At 44.3% G+C, this 19456-nt stretch overlaps 1 protein-coding gene across 13 annotated transcripts in view; it reads left to right on the forward strand.

Annotated features, from left to right (window-relative positions):
- The window catches only part of PTPRF (protein tyrosine phosphatase receptor type F), a 1358330-nt gene that overhangs the window by 153542 nt on the left and 1185332 nt on the right, over window positions 1-19456 (forward strand). For 12 of the 13 annotated variants that reach the window (XM_063939338.1, XM_063939337.1, XM_063939347.1 and 9 more), the window contains exon 2: window positions 14838-14968. The exons of the other annotated variant lie outside the window; for it this stretch is intronic. The gene's annotated coding sequence lies outside the window, so the exon portion shown is untranslated. The remainder of the gene's footprint in view (window positions 1-14837; window positions 14969-19456) is intronic. 13 annotated transcript variants of the gene reach the window in all.

Here is a 19456-nt window from a genome sequence, read left to right on the forward strand (position 1 = left end):
TGGCGGCATGGCGGTTGAACGCGGGATCCTAGCGGAAAAGGGAATTCCGGATGAGGTCATTTCTACTCTGATAAAGGCTAGGAAGGACGTGACAGCTAAACATTATCACCGTATATGGCGGAAGTATGTTTCTTGGTGTGAGGCCAGGAATGCTTCTACGGAAGAATTCTATCTGGGCCGTTTCCTTCACTTCCTACAGACTGGAGTGAATTTGGGCCTAAAATTAGGCTCCATTAAGGTTCAGATTTCGGCCCTATCCATTTTCTTTCAGAAGGAATTGGCTTCTCTCCCAGAAGTACAGTCTTTTGTGAAGGGAGTGCTGCATATTCAGCCTCCTTTTGTACCTCCGGTGGCACCTTGGGACCTGAACGTGGTGTTGAGTTTCCTTAAGTCACACTGGTTTGAACCACTTAAAACGGTGGAGTTAAAATATCTCACTTGGAAAGTGGACATGTTGTTCGCCTTGGCTTCGGCTAGGCGAGTGTCGGAGTCGGCGGCTTTGTCTCATTAAAGCCCCTATTTAGTTTTCCATATGGATAGAGCGGAATTGCGGAGCCGTCCTCAATTCTTGCCTAAGGTGGTTTCGTCTTTTCATATGAACCAACCTATTGTGGTGCCTGTGGCTACGCAAGACTTGGAGGATTCCGAGTCCCTTGATGTGGTCAGGGCTTTGAAAATTTACGTGGCCAGAACGGCTAGGGTCAGGAAAACAGAAGCACTGTTTATCCTGTATGCAGCCAACAAGGTTGGCGCTCCTGCTTCCAAGCAGACTATTGCTCGCTGGATCTGTAATACGATTCAGCAGGCTCATTCTACGGCTGGATTGCCGTGACCAATTTCAATAAAGGCCCATTCCACCAGGAAGGTGGGCTCTTCTTGGGCGGCTCCCTGAGGGGTCTCGGCATTACAGCTGTGCAGAGCTGCTACTTGGTCTGGTTCAAACACTTTTGCAAAGTTCTACAAGTTTGATACCCTGGCTGAGGAGGACCTCATGTTTGCTCAATCGGTGCTGCAGAGTCATCCGCACTCTCCCGCCCGTTTGGGAGCTTTGGTATAATCCCCATGGTCCTTACGGAGTCCCCAGCATCCTCTAGGATGTAAGAGAAAATAAGATTTTAAACCTACCGGTAAATCTTTTTCTCCTAGTCCGTAGAGGATGCTGGGCGCCCGTCCCAAGTGCGGACTACTTCTGCAAGACTTGTATATAGTTTTTGCTTACATAAGGGTTATGTTGCAGTTTTCCTCAGTCTCGGACTGATGCTGTGTTGTTTCATACTGTTAACTCGTTCGTATATCCCAAGTTATACGGTGTGGATGGTGTGGGCTGGTATGAATCTTGCCCTTAGATTAACTAAAATCCTTTCCTCGTACTGTCCGTCTCCTCTGGGCACAGTTTCTCTAACTGAGGTCTGGAGGAGGGGCATAGAGGGAGGAGCCAGTGCACACCCATACCTAAAGTTCTTTCTTGGTGCCCATGTCTCCTGCGGAGCCTGTCTATCCCCATGGTCCTTACGGAGTCCCCATCATCCTCTACGGACTAGGAGAAAAAGATTTTCCGGTAGGTTTAAAATCTTATTATTGCCCCTGTTGTATAGTAATAAAATAATACACTTATATTGGCTTCTTATTAACTTAATAATAACAACTAATATTAGCTACTTAATTATAAAATATTCTTAAATATTCTTCTCTTTGTTCTGGCAGGCTAGATAGCGCCGCCTCGCCCATCGGAACTATATATATAATAACTGCTAATTTTATGATGGCGGTATGATGTGCAATTCAGGCCACAGCTTGATACATTGCGCAGCTTGTACTCGTATTTACATGGTTAAACTATGGGATGGCAGTTTCAGAACTGGTGCTTAGACGTTATCCGGACTATAGGTCGACACCAATTAGGTCTGTTAAGTCTGATTAACTTTCAGGAAGAAAATCAATATTTTAAATATACAACTGTTCAGGCCGCTGCGACCGCTAAGCGCGTGTGTGTGTAAAACCCTATCAAATACGTACACGTTGCGTAAGCACTCCGACACGCTGTAAGCACAAAGTAGCTACATGTGCGGCGGAATACACTTTAAAACCCCTAACAGGAAAGGAATGTGACACCAATTGTATATGCAATGTTGCAGGTCCAACCCAGCAACAACTATTTACTCAAAAGGGGGTTACAACAATAATACAATCACATAAGAGAAAAGGCTACAATCAATGGATACATACGTTTGTTCGCCAGCGCCACCCGGTCCTGGTCCTCAGTCAATCTGGATAGATGACCTTCAGAGAATGTGTCTGATCGGCCAGGAAGCTTGGCTTTTTATACATTAGTCCAAATCATGAGACAATAGAAACTGTAATCCCTTCACCTATAGGTCAAAGGGCTGGTCATTTACAGTACAGGAGGGATCATAGGTTGGTTTGAATAGGTGGGCGATGCCTGGTACAGATGTACTTGCAGATGTTCTCCACTGGGTTCCTGCCGAATATCAAGAGTACCGTAAATACAGTGTAATATTAATATTATGTTCCTGCGCATGGATATGCGCGGGAGCGTGCTATCTTCTGCAAGCTGCTACCGGAATATTGCCCTTGAAATACTGTACAGCTGGATACCAAACACCACCTCCTAACCTAATTCTGTCCCCTCATATCCTGTAAAGTGGAATCCCTCTGTTGTTGTACCTTTGAAGCAAATGTAACTTGCTGGTGTGGTGTATGTAGACTATGTGTAAATTATCTGCTATGTGGATTAAATATGAGATATGTCTTTGTGGCTTTTCCATGCAAATGCATATGCTACCGTATTTGCTTACACCACTCGGCAATACGCAGGACCTCGTGAGCCAATATATGCAATATGCGAGTATGCTCACACACGACAGAACAAGCACGGAGGCCATCTGTGTGGTGTTTGCACGTGATGCATGTGCCTATAATATTTTCAACTTCGACAGTCCACCCTTTGGCAGTCAACAATAACTGCCACATATAACTAATTAAAACTGAAAATATTACATGTTCATTATATACAAAAGTTCAAATATCCGGGGGAAGATCTGTAGGTGGGAAATATATAGCCTAGTGGGATAGGTAAAAGCATGTATGTATGAATTAATGTCTGAGGGGCAAGTATCATCGTGCCGTATATGTTCTACGTAAGCTTCGAGGTATTGCGAAGTATACATTAACTCCTTCTCATCCCGTATTAAGGGTCTGTAAATGAGCAAACAAACACTACCGAGCTCTTTCTAGGCAAAGGCCATTAGCACTCACCTTTCCGGCTACTTATGCCAACAAATGGGGAGCACATTTATCTGATGCTACATGGGGGGGAATCGTAATGTGTGTGCTACTATATGTAGATATCATTTATCGACTATGAGTGCCATTAACTGAAGATTGCAGAGATGAAAGTAAGACACAAAATACATTCACATAAATTTGGGTATGGTTGACGTCTTTTCCGGTTGGATGTTTCTGGGTAGAGAGGGAAACAGAAAGAAATGGTGAAAGAAACAGGCCATGAAATTCATTTGCAATCCTTATCATAACACTGTTTCTACAGATGGGTCATAAATCAAATCTGCCGCTGTAACAACGCCCTCGCTCCTTAGACTCATCAAATTTGTGCTGTGTTTGTGCCTCGTCAAAATTCGAACACATCTGAATATCAGACCAATAATTATGACGACACCCAGGATACAAAGGAGAAACTTTCCCACACTCGCAATTACATTTTGCGTGCACTCTCCTAATCCAGAAAACCATTTGAGTGGGTTCAACCATGAGGCCCAGCCAGTCAATTCATTATCCACAACCGTCAAGGTAAAGTTGTGTTTCCTCCTGAACTCCCACTTCAACTGTAAGATCTCGTCCATCTTTTGATCGATGATCTCCGTGGGGTCGTCAGTGCTATTCGTAATATATGTACAGCATTTCACACCATATTGAGTTGCCAGAGTAACACAGTACCCACCTGTCACAGCCGTGACATAATTCAGGATCATCCTGTGCTGGACCAGTTCCTTCTTGTAGGCTTGTAACTCCCTGCCTGTATACCTGAGGGTGTCATCATACATCTCAGTGATATTATCTATCAAGTTTGCCAGCGCATGGATGTACTTATAATTTATAGTTCCTCTGGCAGTACGGGTGATATCTAATGCGAGAAGGAACTGAATCCCGGTGGATTCATGGATCAAATCAGAGGCTGCGGGCTCTGCCCTAACTATGAGGTGTCTCTTGATGTGTTCATAATGGGTATAAGTATAAGGAGTCTGAGCGTTGTGGTGAATGTCTTTCATTTTATCGTGTGCTATGGTCATAACCTCTGGTAGTACTCTGCCAATATAACACAACCCTTCAGAGCTCGGTGTAAGCCACTTGTACGCTTTCCTTCCACATATGAAGTAGGCATTGTCTGGGAGAACATAAGGGACAAAATGCAACAACACCATATCACATATCTTCCTTATAAAGAAACTGATCCCCAGTTCTCTCATTTGCTCAGTACAAGTATCGGGCTGGATGATGTGGGCACAATACCCCTGCGATACTTTTCCAGCCCACATGGTTTTGACCCCACGTGTATACCTATACCAAAAATACTTCCCACTTGTGGCTATCTTACGTACAAGTTCGGAGTCGATAGGTACTTTATCAGCTCTATGTGAAAATGTCATTGTCTGGTTATTCCATGTCACTTCCCAATTTTCTGGAAATTGGACACATTAAAGCATAACAGTGAGCTATCTACGTGGTACTGGTGGAGCTTCTTGTCCACTGGTCTCCCACCCCATAATTCGAGTACCTCATCTATCGTTAAAGGATATGGCACTAATCCCGACTTACTCTGTCCTTGAGGTACTTGTGAGCACACCCAGCATTCCGTTTGGTTTAAGACCGTACCCACTAATGAGTGGTAATCACTCAAAGGATGTCGGCCAATGTCAATATTACTGTTTGACTGACATCTCTGGATGCAACCATCTTCGACTATGTTTTCGCAATTTCTACATATACAATATTCATCAGACAATAACCCTTGACATTGCCTCCGAGCTCCGTGACTACCAGATCTCCTACTGATACCAGCCTTTACTAGAGTGATATGCCGCTCCTGTGGTCCTACGAATCCGTACTCTCCATCAGAACCCATTCCAGATCCTTGCTCAACGTCTCGGGGGCCCTCACAAAAACAGATTGTCCTGATCAAAAACAGAGTCACAAGAAAAAGCCAAAACACAGTGCAGTGGGGTTCAATGTCATGACAATTACTGTTCGGCAGGTCAGGAATTGCCAGCTTTAGATTCCTTTGCTGGTTTCTCAGTTGCTGGCTCATCCTAACCAAATATTGCACAGTTATTTCGTTATTGCACTACAAATCATCCTGGGGGTATATCATTACCTGGGGTTGTCGCCCAAAAAGAACTTCGAAGGGTGATAAGTTAAGCGGTGACCGAGAGTGGTTCTGATGCTGTACAACACTAGTGGCAAAGCCTCTGGCCACAACATTTCAGTTTCAGCCATCCCTTTGCTTAGCTTGTTCTTAATAGTGCTGTTCATTCTCTCCACCTTCGCACTTGCCTGTGGCCGGTATGGAGTATGCAGCTTACTGTTAATACCCATCAGTTTGCACATGATCTGAAAGACTTCACCTGTAAAATGGGTACCCCTATCACTTTCAATCATTCTAGGGATACCATATCTGCACACAAATTCCTGCACGATTTTCTTTGCAGTGAACACGGCAGTATTTGTGGCAGCGGGGAATGCTTCTACCCAGTTTGAAAAGACATCGGTACATACTAATGCATATTTTAAATTCCTACAGGGTGGTAAATGTATGAAGTCGATTTGTATTACCTGGAAAGGTCCGTCTGTAGGAGTGATATGGGATTGCTCCGTTGGTATTGTCTTACCAATATTCTTCCTCAAGCAAGTAAGACATGTCATTGCTGTCTTACCTGCATGAGAAGAGAACCCTGGTGCACTCCAGTAGGCTCTTACCAATTTGCACATACCTTCCTTGCCCAGATGAGTCAGACCGTGTGCCGCCTCAGCTAGGTTTGGGAGATATGCCCTGTTGTCCACTGGCTTACCGTGTCCATCTATCCAAAGTCCTGAGGACTCCTGACCATATCCCTTCGCCTTCCAGACTGCCCTCTCCTGTAGGGAACACAAATTTTGCATTTCAGTTAACTGTTGTGTATTTGTCGTGTGGAGTAAAACCATCTCTAGAAGAGAGACTAAAAAAAAGAGAAGAATGTCAGGTTTGCGTTCACCAACAGTCTGTCACACCATCATGCATATCAGTGTCCGTACACAATCTCCCTTTACCAGTATTCCCATTCTCCACCCTTTGTGCATGACAAGGCACACTGCAGTAATACTGGTGCCATTGTGCTGGTGAGATATACTGGATTCGGGCAGCACTCTGAATCTCCGATAAGGCATGTGGGGTCTGAACTGTAAACGGGTCCATGTATTGTACCCTCCTGCAGGTGAACGTAAGAGATGAAAAAGAGACTTTGGAGAAAAACCACATATAGGTTGGTAATAGATAAGTTTTCAGAGGTAAAGAGGATTTTATAAAAATGACAACTGGATTGGGCACTACGGAGAATGACTCTCTACTTGGTATACTCCCCTTAAAAATCTGTGTTTGTTGTATCACTACTGGGACTATCCCAGCCATTAATCCAGTGTCCTGTCCATCCTAACTTCATAGGGAACCCGGTATCTGTGAGATAATTTCCTCTACCTGTGATGGACATGAATCTAGAACAGTGAAATGCAACTTTAGTCTTCGTGGGTGTCTAACATTCTTTGTACTTCCTGAGCGGGAGCACACTATATGTATATCATATTTAACAAAGTTTCTGCTAAGTTAGTCAGGGGCCATTGCTGCTAGGAAAAGAAGTAAAGGATTAGCATTATAGAGGCCCCATCTTATCCTCAGCAAGTTTTGTAAAAGGTTAATGTTGCATTTATTTTGTTCTTCCCATTAGCCGAATTTGTGTTTTCTATATGGCTTTTGAATCCTTACTATATGTCCCTTGGTCCCGTCTGTGTTTAATAATATGGCTCGTGTTCTGGTCTATGGGGTCTATAATGTCTCCCATTACTCCTACAATCCCTGGCAAAATGCTCTTCTTTCTTGCAAAGGAAACATTTTGTTGACCGTTTCTTACCATCAGGGGTCTGTGGTTTAGGCTGATGGGACTTCCCTGTATGTGCCTGTATACTTACAGTCCTCGACCTCTCCTCCTGTAGTTCCTTGTGTCTGGAGATATTCTTGTGATGTTCAATAGCGCACTCTCTGAGGTTATCTACTGTGACCCCTCTCCAATTAGGCAAAGAAGTCTGCACCCTGACCCTCAATGCCTTATTGAGCCCGTCCATTAGCACAGAGACAGCCACCTCACTGTAATTCGCATCGTTCCCTATATCCGATACCCCAGTGTATCTAGCCATTATTTGTAAGGCCCTATGGAAATATTCAGATGTCATTTCATTTTCTCTGTTTTATGGAGAAAATTTAGCTCCACTTAACAGCAGTGGGGAAATACAATCCTAGTTGTGTGTTAATTCGTTCCATGTTCTCCTGATTGTGTTCGTCAGTCAGAGGACCGTCTGACTCTATTTTACAATCCGTGATACATTTTTGGGTGTCAATATTAGGGGGTAGGCACACTTTCAAAAGTGTCCGCCAATCTTTGTTTGCAGGTTCATGGACATTACCCAGATCCATGATATACTTCTGACATCTGGCTAAATGTCTCCGGGGATCGTGGCATTCTGAAATGATTGACCGCAGTTCTGATCTGGTCCACGGGCAATACATTGCATTATTCCTGGTGAGGGTTACTCCCTGACTATCGGTTCTCCCATTGGAAGTTGCTATTTCCAAGACAGGATGTAGCCCAACCATTCCATTCCTAATTTGCTCACTGTGAGGTGTTATTGTCTCAGTGCAATGAACAGTCTCACACTTACCGGTGGCTGTGATCTCACCAGTCCTTTCAGTGGGGGGGGGATACTGTTACTGCTCTTGTTGGTTGGGCTGCGCCCACCTGAGTTTCCTGCAAGGTGACTGCCTGGATGAGGGCTGAGAGTAGGATGGATGCATCATTTTCCTGCGACCTATGACCTTGGAGAGAACTTAGGACAGGGTACAATATACATGGGTTAGGGTTAATACATTTTACATGAATGTTCCTATCATTTTCCGATGTACCATTGATTGCAGCCAATTTCTCCCCATCTACATGTGTCGGTAATGGTGTGCTCGTACTCTCATTCCGGTCAGGTTTGGAACTGGCTGTGCGAGCCAGTTTCCTTTGCACCTCCCCCTCTTGTTGCCATATATTTAAACAGTCGTTATGTCTGATCCTCTGTTTTCTAGATTTGATCAGACATATTCTAATACCTACATTCTGCAGTACCTCTGATTCAAAGCTACCCACCCTAGGGAATGATGCCCTATCTTCAGCAGTCATACGTACCCATTCATCGCAATAAGCCTCCGCGTGTGGACCATATTACCCACACATTATAAACCGAGCTGACCCCTTGGGCCATAGCTCTTCTGCCTGAACCCTGGCTGCCGAACGTCTTTCACTTGAGCACCTGGCTCCCATTGCGAGCCTCTCACCCCAAACACCAAATACACAATGCAAGCAGATGATGAAAGTTCTCAGAGCGCCTTCACCCGCTCTCGCTGGCCAGTACAACGATACACGGTTAATAGTGGATCGCGATGTACCCAACTTCGGGCTCCTATCAGACCTTACAGCACCGTAATTTCTTTCGGTGGAGGTTCTGTTGGAATATTTTCCTGAGAGAGGCAGGGAAAAATTTATTTTCGGTATCTTTCCACTGGAATTTGTGTAGGGTGAAAAACAGAAAACTTCAATAACTATTGCTCACCCTTTCCAATGGACTTCCACCAGGGAGATTTCCTGACGCAATCAGCGAAAAACCCCTTGTTTACACAATCACGTCTGCGTATGCTTTCCACAGCGCATATGACACACCTAGTATCACGTTGTGCTGTGTAGAACACACGGACGTGTGGTTCAATCGCACGGCCTATAGATACTTGTTATCTATATGCCCTACGATTGCGGGAGTCGGATTCACAGCTTCGCTCCTCAGCCGGAGCGTGACACAAAACTGTAACTTCAATTCACAATTCTATATTCACAATTCCCTATCATGCTCCTGTGCAAGTCTCCTAACGACTTGCATATTTCTCTATATGTATTCACATAAGGTAGCGAACCTTACGCCACCGAGCCTCTACTAACTCAGTGTTTCCACGGAAACCCGATTTTTCCTCAGGGTTCAATACATCCACTACTACTGTCACTCACTCAAATACACAGTGTTTTTCTGTACAGAAAAATATCACTCCCTTTGATTGATTGCTTTACCCCAGGGGTAGTACAGTTTAAACAAAATATTATATTAATCTGCTTTTGAAATCGGATAGTTATGTGCTACAGTGTTAATGTATACTATCCCACCTTAAATTGAACAGCTATCGTGTGATTATACTTTGTGCCCCCAACTCTACGCAACCTTGCGTAAACAGGCGACCGTGCATGTCTCTATGCCACGGGCACGCTTCTATTCGCTGTCTTCATGTTCTGTACCACGTGTACAAACGTGCGTTCCCAATTAAATAAACCACACTATCTCGATAAATGTGAGCAATAAAACTACTATCGCTCACAAATACAACACACAATTGTGTTTTACAATTACTCCCTTAACACACTATTTCAAATATATATATATATATATATATATATATATATAGCAAACAAATGTATCCGATTTCACACAGATCTATAATGACTGTTAACCTATGGCAACAATATGTTGAAAAAGCATGCAAAGTATCGGTACGCTTTGTGTACGCTTTTCACTCCAAAAAATTTACACACAGATTTTAAACAGCTTTTTTTCTGTTTGTCCCTGGGTTACAGCAGCACCTCTAAGACTAGACAGAACAGACTGTGATCTAACAACACCACCTGGTTTCAAACACAATGCAAGATTACTTAACATGCGTCTCCACCCTTTGTTGTAGATCAAAGTCTGTTTATGGCCTGCAAGTCTGCGAGTGTGTGATGAACCGGATGAGCTCCCAATTGTTAAGTCTGATTAACTTTCAGGAAGAAAAGCAACATTTTAAATGTTCAACTGTTCAGGCCGCTGCGACTGCTAAGCGTGTGTGTGTAAAACCCCTATCAAATACGTACACGTTGTGTAAGCACGCCGGCACACTGTAAGCACAAAGTAGCTACACGTGCGGCGGAATACACTTTAAAACCCCTAACAGGAAAGGAATGCGACACCAATTGTATATGCAATGTTGCAGGTCCAACCCAGCAACAACTATTTACTCAAAAGGGGGTTACAACAATAATACAATCACATAAGAGAAAAGGCTACAATCAATGGATACATACGTTTGTTCGCCAGCGCCACCCGGTCCCGGTCCTCAGTCAGTCTGGATAGATGACCTTCAGAGAATGTCTGACCGGCCAGGAGGCTTTGCTTTTATACATTAGTCCAAATCATGAAACAATAGAAACTGTAATCCCTTCACCTATAGGTCAAGGGGCTGGTCATTTACAGTACAGGAGGGGTCATAGGTTGGTTTGAATAGGTGGGCGATGCCTGGTCCAGGTGCACTTGCAGATGTTCTCCACTGGGTTCCCGCTGAATATCAAGAGTACCGTAAATACAGTGTAATATTAATATTCTGCTCCTGCGCATGGATATGTGCAGGAGCGTGCTATCTTCTGCAAACTGCTACCGGAATATTGCCCTTGAAATACTGTACAGCTGGATACTAAACACCACCTCCTAACCTAATTTTGTCCCCTCATATCCTGTAAAGTCGAATCCCTCTTTTGTTATACCTTTGAAGCAAATGTAACTCGCTGGTGTAGTGCATGTAGACTATGTGTAAATTATGTGCTATGTGGATTAAATATGAGATATGTCTTTGTGGCTTTTCCATGCGAATGCATATGCTACTGTATTTGTTTACACCACGCGGCAATACGCAGGACCTCGTGAGCCAATATACGTAACGTGCGAGTATGCGCACGCACGGCAGAACAAGCACCCGCACGGAGGCCATCTGTGTGGTGTTTGTACGTGATGCATGTGCCTATAATATTTTCGACTTCGACAGGTCGACACCCATTAGGTTGACACCCATTGGTCGACAGTGGATAGGGCGACACTATAAATAGGTCGACATCAATAAGGTCGACATGAGTTTTTCACATTTAATTTTTTTGGGGACTTTTTCATGCTTTACGATCCACGTGGACTACGATTGGGAACGGTAACCTGTGCCGAGTGAAGCGACAGCGGCTCAGGGCACCTTGCCCGCAGCATGGCGAGCGAAGCGAGCCATGCAAGGGGACGCGGTGCACTAATTGGAGTTCCCGGTCACTTGACGGAGAAAACGAGACAGAAAAAAATATAAAAAACTAATGACGACCTTTTTTCATGTCAACCTTGTTGATGTCGACCTAATGGCCTTGTTGACCTATTTCTAGTGTCGACCTAATGGGTGTCAGCCTTGAATACCAGAACCGCTTAGACATGGGGATTGATATGCAGTTCTGCTTTTAGTAAAGCTCACGGTTGACGGTTTACAAACGACACATAAACTCGCAACAATGATTGGTGAAGCGTGGATTCAATGCAGAAACTGGTTACAGAATATTCATGTAATAAACATGCAGTGAATAGAAAAATAAAATAAAGATGCAGAGACAATTTACTGCAGTCAGGATTTTCCTTGTAAAATTTTACGCGTTTCACTGTGTAACATACTGTACAATTTCTTCCTTCCTTTTTGAGGAATCTGTTACACACAGAAACGCATCAAGTTATACAAGGAAATCGTTTGCCTCTGCATCGTCTATATTTCCGGGCTGCACCATCCATCCGTGCATCACCGGACTTCGTTCATGCACCTTTTATGATTATTACTAGTTATTTATATAGCGTGCGCATGTTTCACCGCACACTGCAGAGAATAGTGGATCATTCACATCAGTCTCTGCCCCAGTGGAGCTTACAATCTATATTCTCTGTCACAACACAAACACATGGATGCATATGTTTATATACTAGGATATATTTATTTTAGATGCCAATTCACCTACCAGTATGTTTTTGGCTTGTGATAGAAAACCGGAGTACCAGGAGGAAACTCATGCAAACATGGGGATAACATACAAGCTCTGTACAGATGGAGTCTTGAGGTGGCGGGGGGAGGGGGGATATTCAATTAGTGACGAATTTTCCGACAGTGTATTCAGTAGCGGGTTTTTACAGCCATTTTGAATCCATTTTCGCCTATGCCTTTTCAGGTTTTTTTTGTCGAATCGGCATGGGCGGAAACATACCCCAAAACTGTCAATCATCCACAAATTCATCAAAACACGTGGAGCGACGGCGAATTCGCCGATCCACATGGTTTTCACACATGCAGATTTTTTTACCAGTCGAAAAAACGGCACGGGCATTGAATAGGTCGAATGTAAATTCTACCTAAAAACGGACGATAAGTGCAATTTTTTTGATTGGTCGAAAAAATGGCACTAATTGAATATCCCCCTTGGTGGCAATTGAACCCGAGACCTCTGTGATGTGAGGCAGTAATGATATCCACTACGCAAACCATTACCACCACCTCACCAGCACTGATATTTGGGACCAAGAGGAATGGGTTGGTTCTATATCGGAGGGGCTGAAGGGACCTTGTGACGTATTGAGGGGAGGAGCTACGTCACCAGGGGGAGGAGCTACGGGCGAACAGGGTACCCGAAAAGTACCCTCGCGGGCTCGCTTCGCTCGCCACGCTTCGGGCGCGGTGGCTCGCTCCGCTCCGCTTCGCTCACCACCTAATTACTAAAGGTAATAGTTGGTGATGTGGATAGTAGAGGAACTATCCCACTGGCCTAGCTCCTCCACCTTGCGTGGTAACTCCTCCCCTTTACGGAAAAGGTCCCTTAGCCCACTTGATTCTAGCATCTACCAAGAGGAATGACCTGTTCCGATGCTTCTTTGGTGTGCTTACTGGACCCCAGTACTACACATTCTGCTGACAGAGGTTACTCAGTTCCTCTGTATAAGAGTGATATACTAAAGCAGGTACCGTAACGTACTCATTCTGCCGACTTCACAGCCCGGCTCTCCTGTGATCACTGCCGGCTCGCGCTACAGCTACCGGTTGTGTGCTCCCTGTTCTGATGATCCCATACGGCGGATTATAGTCTGTTTCTGTCGGTGCAAGGCTGTTACTACCATCGGGCCACATCTGTGATTTGCCTGAGGCTGATGCTGTTATACAGAAATATTAATTACTATTTCCTCCACGGGATATAGGGTATCTCACTCTGCCATTTATTGATCCGACATTGAACCTCCCTTCAATATTATGTTATTTATAACATTGATGGCGCTATACATATATATGGCTAGACGCTAATTATTATTATTGACTGTACTCAGTAATTGACATTTTTATTTATCCGTTCTGTTCACGATAATGTTTATTAAATTAATTTTATTTAACCAGTTTCTGTATCTAATCAGCATTTTGGAAGTTGGCAGTCTTCCCACAGGCAATAGCTGTAGATGAATACACTTTTATCTTTGAATCATTTTCCTACAGCACTCAACTTTTTCTTTACATTTTTGCACATAACACTGCACTTGGGTAACTCCCCTCCCTCCCTCCCCTTCCCCTTCCCGTTGGACGAAAACACGTAGGATCCGTGATGAGTTCACGACCTGAGTGTTTTTGCTGCTACGAACGCAAAAATACGGTACTTATCGGAAATTTTATTTTTGGGACTTCAGCAGGTCCCAGAAAAAAATCATGATAAGTTCCGGCTTTCAGGCTGCCTTCGGGGGTTAATTGGATAGCCCTGGTGGATCAGTGTAGGCAGCGGTACATTACTGTGGGCAATTTAATTCCCCCCTTAATCTCAAATTGTGCCATATAGCCTTGTTTGGTAACATGGACTTTGCGACTTGGCTACACCCTGTGAATTTTCGTAAAATCTATGTATCAATTCCAGTCCCATATATGGCTGTCAGCAGTGTCGGACTGGGCCATGAAGGGCCCACCGGGGGAATGCTGTTATAGGGGCCCATACTTGGGGGTGTGGCCAGCCTACAGAGGGGGTTTGGCTAGCCTCCACAGAGGCTTGAAATACACAATAGACTTGTGCAGCATAATGCAACATATCTGCTATGTATAATACAAGTGCACAGTCTGGAACCTGATCCCTAGGGGAAGGAGTGGGCACTCAGGCAGTGGGGCCTACCGGTGGTTTCCCTGGTACCCCTGTGGGCCAGTCCAACCCTGGCTGTCAGTGCTGTATCAGAGAGGATATGAAACATGTACAGGCTGCATTGCGTATGCCGTCCTGCTGCACCATTCTCCATACTGGCGCATCTGGCTGTAAATCAAATCCCAGACTGACTGGTGCACAGTGAATTAGTAGAAGTGAATGCACTTTGCATGGTGGAGTAATTGAGCCTACTTATCAATGGACTCTAATTACTTTTCATGAGGATTGAACTGATTGAACCGTCTGTTTATCTACAAAAACATTTCTTGTTGTGAGGGGTATAATTAAGGTTATGTCTGAAAACATTTTTCTTGCAAAGATCAAACGGTAGACATGTTTTATTCATACCCTTGTTCTGAAACTGTTTGCAAATTAAAATAATGGACTAAATGGCTTCACAACCAATATTATGAAATGATCTTCCCCCTACAGATTCAGAGCGGTGTTTTGCTGATCTAATCCAGATTACAGGACTGGCCGGTGTATCAGACGTGGAATCGTAATCCCCACATTTAGGCCTTCATATCGTCTCCCGGTGACTCCGTCTTTGATCTCACCCCAAGGTACAATGTCCACGAGGACCTGTCACCTCTCATTGATTTCCTGTCACCCTGTCTTCTTTGTTTGTACATCTTGCACTGAGTGTCGTAAATATAGCAAACCAGCATTTCCATAACCTCTTCAGGGGAAGATGCATCAAACCTTGAAGAGAGATAAAGTGGAGAGTGATAAAGCCCCAACCAACCAGCTCCTGACATTTTTCAAACACAGCCTGTAACATGGCAGCTAGGAGCTGATTCTTTATCTCTCTCCAATTTAAGTCTCTCTACTTTATCTTTCTCCAAGGTTTGATGCATATCGTCCATAGGGGGAATTCAGTTGATGGCAGTAAATTTTTTACTTCCCAAAAAGTGGGCTTGTTCGCAATCTTTTTTTTCGAGCAATTCAATTAAAGCACATTTTTTTTTGCAGGAACATTTACCCGATATAATGCGAAAGCACAGTGATACAGAACTTGGCCCATATCCCTGTGTTTCCGTGATCGTGGCCGCAAAAAAAAGGATTTGGTTTCTCTTTACTCCGGAAATAATTTAATTGCCCCCCTGGGATTAATTAGCCACGGTAAATTGAATTCCCCACATAGGGGGGTATTCAATTCAAGTCGGAACTGCCGTCTTGTCGGAAAGACAGCAGTTTCCGACCTTTTTAGGTCGGATAGTGTTTTCCGACCTATTCAATTGGGCTGCCGTTTTTCCGACAGGTTGGCAATTCCAACTTGTCGGAAAACACGTGGATCGGCGGATTAGCCAAATCCGACAGGTTTTAGCCCCATTTCCGACAATGTCAATCTGACTTTTAAAAAAATCAGACTTTTGACTTTAAAAAAATCCGGCTAGTTGAATACTGAAATTTCAGATCCTTTCCGTCGGAAAGGATCCGACATCAGTTGATACCCCCCCCACAGAGTGTTTAGTCTAGAATATTGGATATTATTCGATGGATTGTCTTTCCTGTCTGTATGACCGCCTTCGCTGCCATAATGGAGGTGGGGTCTCTGCTCAGTGACTGATAAAACACTAGTTCTTCCATTCCTATATCCCTTCCCAGCAAAGTATTTGCCTGATGTTACAGAGTTTCAAAAAATGGATTTAAGAAATTGCTGTGTGATATCACCATTATTTTGCACAGCTGGAATTTCTGATAATGCGTATAAATTGTATCCCGAGTTACTTTTAAAGAAAATGAGAAATGGAAATTTTTAGATATGAACCACGAAGGTAAATGACATTGTTCAGTGTTAACCAGACAATTCCGTGCTGCTCTGTTATGAAGTGTTAACTCCCCGCACCCTCCCCTCAATAGAGACAGCGAAAGATCCTCACACCTGTGTAGGACAGTTTCCTGGGGGGCTCTCATACGGCACAAAAAGCTTGTATTGCAGTCGTTCATTTCTACTGTGTTCTGCCCCTTTACATGAATAGATCCTTTCTCGCACTACATGTCTGCACAAGCAAGTCTGCAAAGCTGTTTTCAGAGGACAGTCCCGTTTTTCAGGTGCGGTCCCACCCCGTAGGCTGCAGTGTCCCACGGTGGTGGTGTTGGGGGGTTGGTAGTCCCCTTTGCGCATCTAGTCTCCGGAAGGAGGAACAGGAGATAGGCCAGCAGCTCCTGGAGTGCTGAGCTTGCCCCCACAGTGACTGAAAGCGGGAGACGTGGCTCGTGGTTGCTGCATTCCTGTGAAGCCACACCCCCTTTTGCCAAGACCACACCCCTTTTTGGACAGCAGTGCCCTTTGGCGCCTGCAGAAGTACCTCTTTCAGCCTACAAAGTGTTGAGAGGTGTAAAATATGTCTCCCAGCTCTACCATAGAAGGATTTGGCTGAGGCCAAGGTATAGGAGGACATTGTAGAAAAATGATAAAAGGGTGACGGTAATATCATAGAATGTAATTTTGTTTTTGTTCACTCTTTAAAGCTCTTATTTGTTTCTCATGCCAGTGATGTTATTGCATTTGCTGAGTAGCGCTCTCCGTGCTCATCAGAACAAACATGGCTACCGTACGGAATATGGGCACACAGAAGGTTCATACAGCTGCCATTATTTACACAATTGATCTGCTGGAGGATAATTAGCGTTTGTCTTCTGATGAGAGGGATCAGCAGGACTTGTAAACACCACATTTATTGACACAGAATCCCTCCAAAATAGCGGGTGTTCCTGCATTGTCATTTCATATAAACTGTCCTCTCATCTCCATGTTATTCGGTAAACCCAGAACTGGCATACTGCAGACACGTCGGCGCCACAACAGTGACGGAATTGTGCTCCGGCTATATTGTAACTCGTTATCTGGTACAAAGCTAATCACAGTAAATTAAATGGTTTATGTCTGGGTTTTTTTTTTGTCAACTGGAACAAACACTTACTGGGGTTCTATGGCGCCGTCTCTGCACATATTGGAAACGACTGCATTGCATCTATATTGGTCATTGGGGGTAATTCCAAGTTGATCGCAGCAGGAAATTTTTTAGCAGTTGGGCAAAACCATGCGCACTGCAGGGGGAGCAGATATAACATGTGCAGAGAGAATTAGATTTGGGTGGGTTATTTTGTTTCTGTGCAGGGTAAATACTGGCTGCTTTATATTTACACTGCATTTTAGATTGCAGATTGAACTCACCACACCCAAATCTAACTCTCTCTGCACATGTTATATCTGCCCCCCCTGCAGTGCACATGGTTTTGCCCAACTGCTAAAAAATGTCCTGCTGCGATCAACTTGGAATTACCCCCATTGACCTTTGCAGCTAGTATATAGTTTAGCATACTTGTTCTGTTCGTTGTGATCTGCCTTTTTAATAACTCTGCAAGCTTTTTTTCCCCACAGAGTGCAGATGCCATGGTTAAAAATACGCCCCCCCCCCCTTATTTAGACCAGGGCAACTCTGGGGTGCATTGCTATAGAAGGGGGGAATTCAATTGTTTTGCGCTACCGCAGCTCCCGTCTGCAGTGACTCGAGCACTTCAGTTTTTTTTGCAGACGGGTGTCCATCATATTGGTTCGCACCTACATTAGGCAGCAAGCAGAAATCAGCAAAAAGTTGACACAGTGCATCAGTTTGTATGGGTTTAGCTGTGTTTGGGTGTGACATAAGAAACAAGGAATGGTCACGTAGCCAGGTGCGAGCAGATATGACGGGCACACCTTGGCACAAACTATTGAATATCCCCAAGTCACTTTAGACGAGATCAGGCACACAAAAAAAACAATTGAATTCCCCCCAAAGAGCAGAGGACAGGAGGTAGCTCTTAGGCTGGAGGTGGTGCAGCGCATTGCGTGACCCCTTTACACAACACATGGGTCTGAAGGTATTTGGAAATTGAGACGTCTGAGTGCTATTTTGCGGCAAGTGAAGGAACTGTCGGCATCTGGGTGGAATGTGGGACATTTCGTGGCATTTTGATGTAGCATTGCAGAGGAAATTCTTTTTTTTTTTTTTTATTTAATGACGAAGCTTAATCTAAGTGTATCAGTTTGCCCATCATGACTGTAGAATCCCACAGCTTGTCTGGGCCACCAGCAGCATCCGCAAAGCAGTGGACCCTGGTGGTCATTCCGAGTTGATCGCTCGCTAGCAGTTTTTAGCAGCCGCGCAGACGCTATGCCGCCGCCCACTGGGAGTGTATATTAGCTTAGCAGAAGTGCGAACGAAGGGATCACAGAGCGGCGGCAAAGTTTTTTTTGTGCCGTTTCTGAGTAGCTCCAGACCTACTTAGCGCTTGCGATCACTTTAGACTGTTCAGTTCCTGTTTTGACGTCACGAACACGCCATGCTTTCGCCCAGCCACGCCTGCGTTTTTTCTGGCACGCCTGCGTTTTTCTGAACACTCCCTGAAAACGGTCAGTTGATACCCAGAAACGCCCTCTTCCTGTCAATCACTCTGCAGCCAGCAGTGCGACTGAAAAGCTTCGCTAGACCTTGTGTGAAACTACATCGTTCTTTGTAATAGAGCGACGCGCGTGCACATTGCGCTGCATGCGCGGAAGTGCCTTTTTTTGACTCATCGCGGCACAGCGTACGAATGCAGCTAGCGATCAACTCGGAATGACCACCCCTGTCTCTAGCAGGCGGCACCATGCTTACTTTATGTAAGATGACTGCTGAATTACCAGTCATGAATTAGGAGCTAGATGAACGCTAAAGCCACCATCTTGTGGCGATAAAGGACTGTCGCACGTTGCACACTTGCTCATTCTATATTATGCAGAAATAATGTCTATTATTTTGTTTTCGGGCCTATTGCACAATTAGTAAAGCGCAGCATGAACCCATATAATGAGGCGGTGAACCCAAACCTGTAAATTACTGCCGTAAAAATGATTGTTTTATAATTGCTGCGTTGTTGTGTATTTCTTATTCGACGCATAATCCATGTAAAGATTATGCTTCTTTTATTATTGTATTACGATTGTGTGTGGAGTTTTGAACATCATAAGCTAATTTACCATTATGTGGAATTACCGCTAAGATGCTACGCTCCTCTTTGGA

Source organism: Pseudophryne corroboree, chromosome 9 (genome assembly GCF_028390025.1).
Source record: "Pseudophryne corroboree isolate aPseCor3 chromosome 9, aPseCor3.hap2, whole genome shotgun sequence".
Classification (NCBI taxonomy): Eukaryota; Metazoa; Chordata; class Amphibia; order Anura; family Myobatrachidae; genus Pseudophryne; species Pseudophryne corroboree.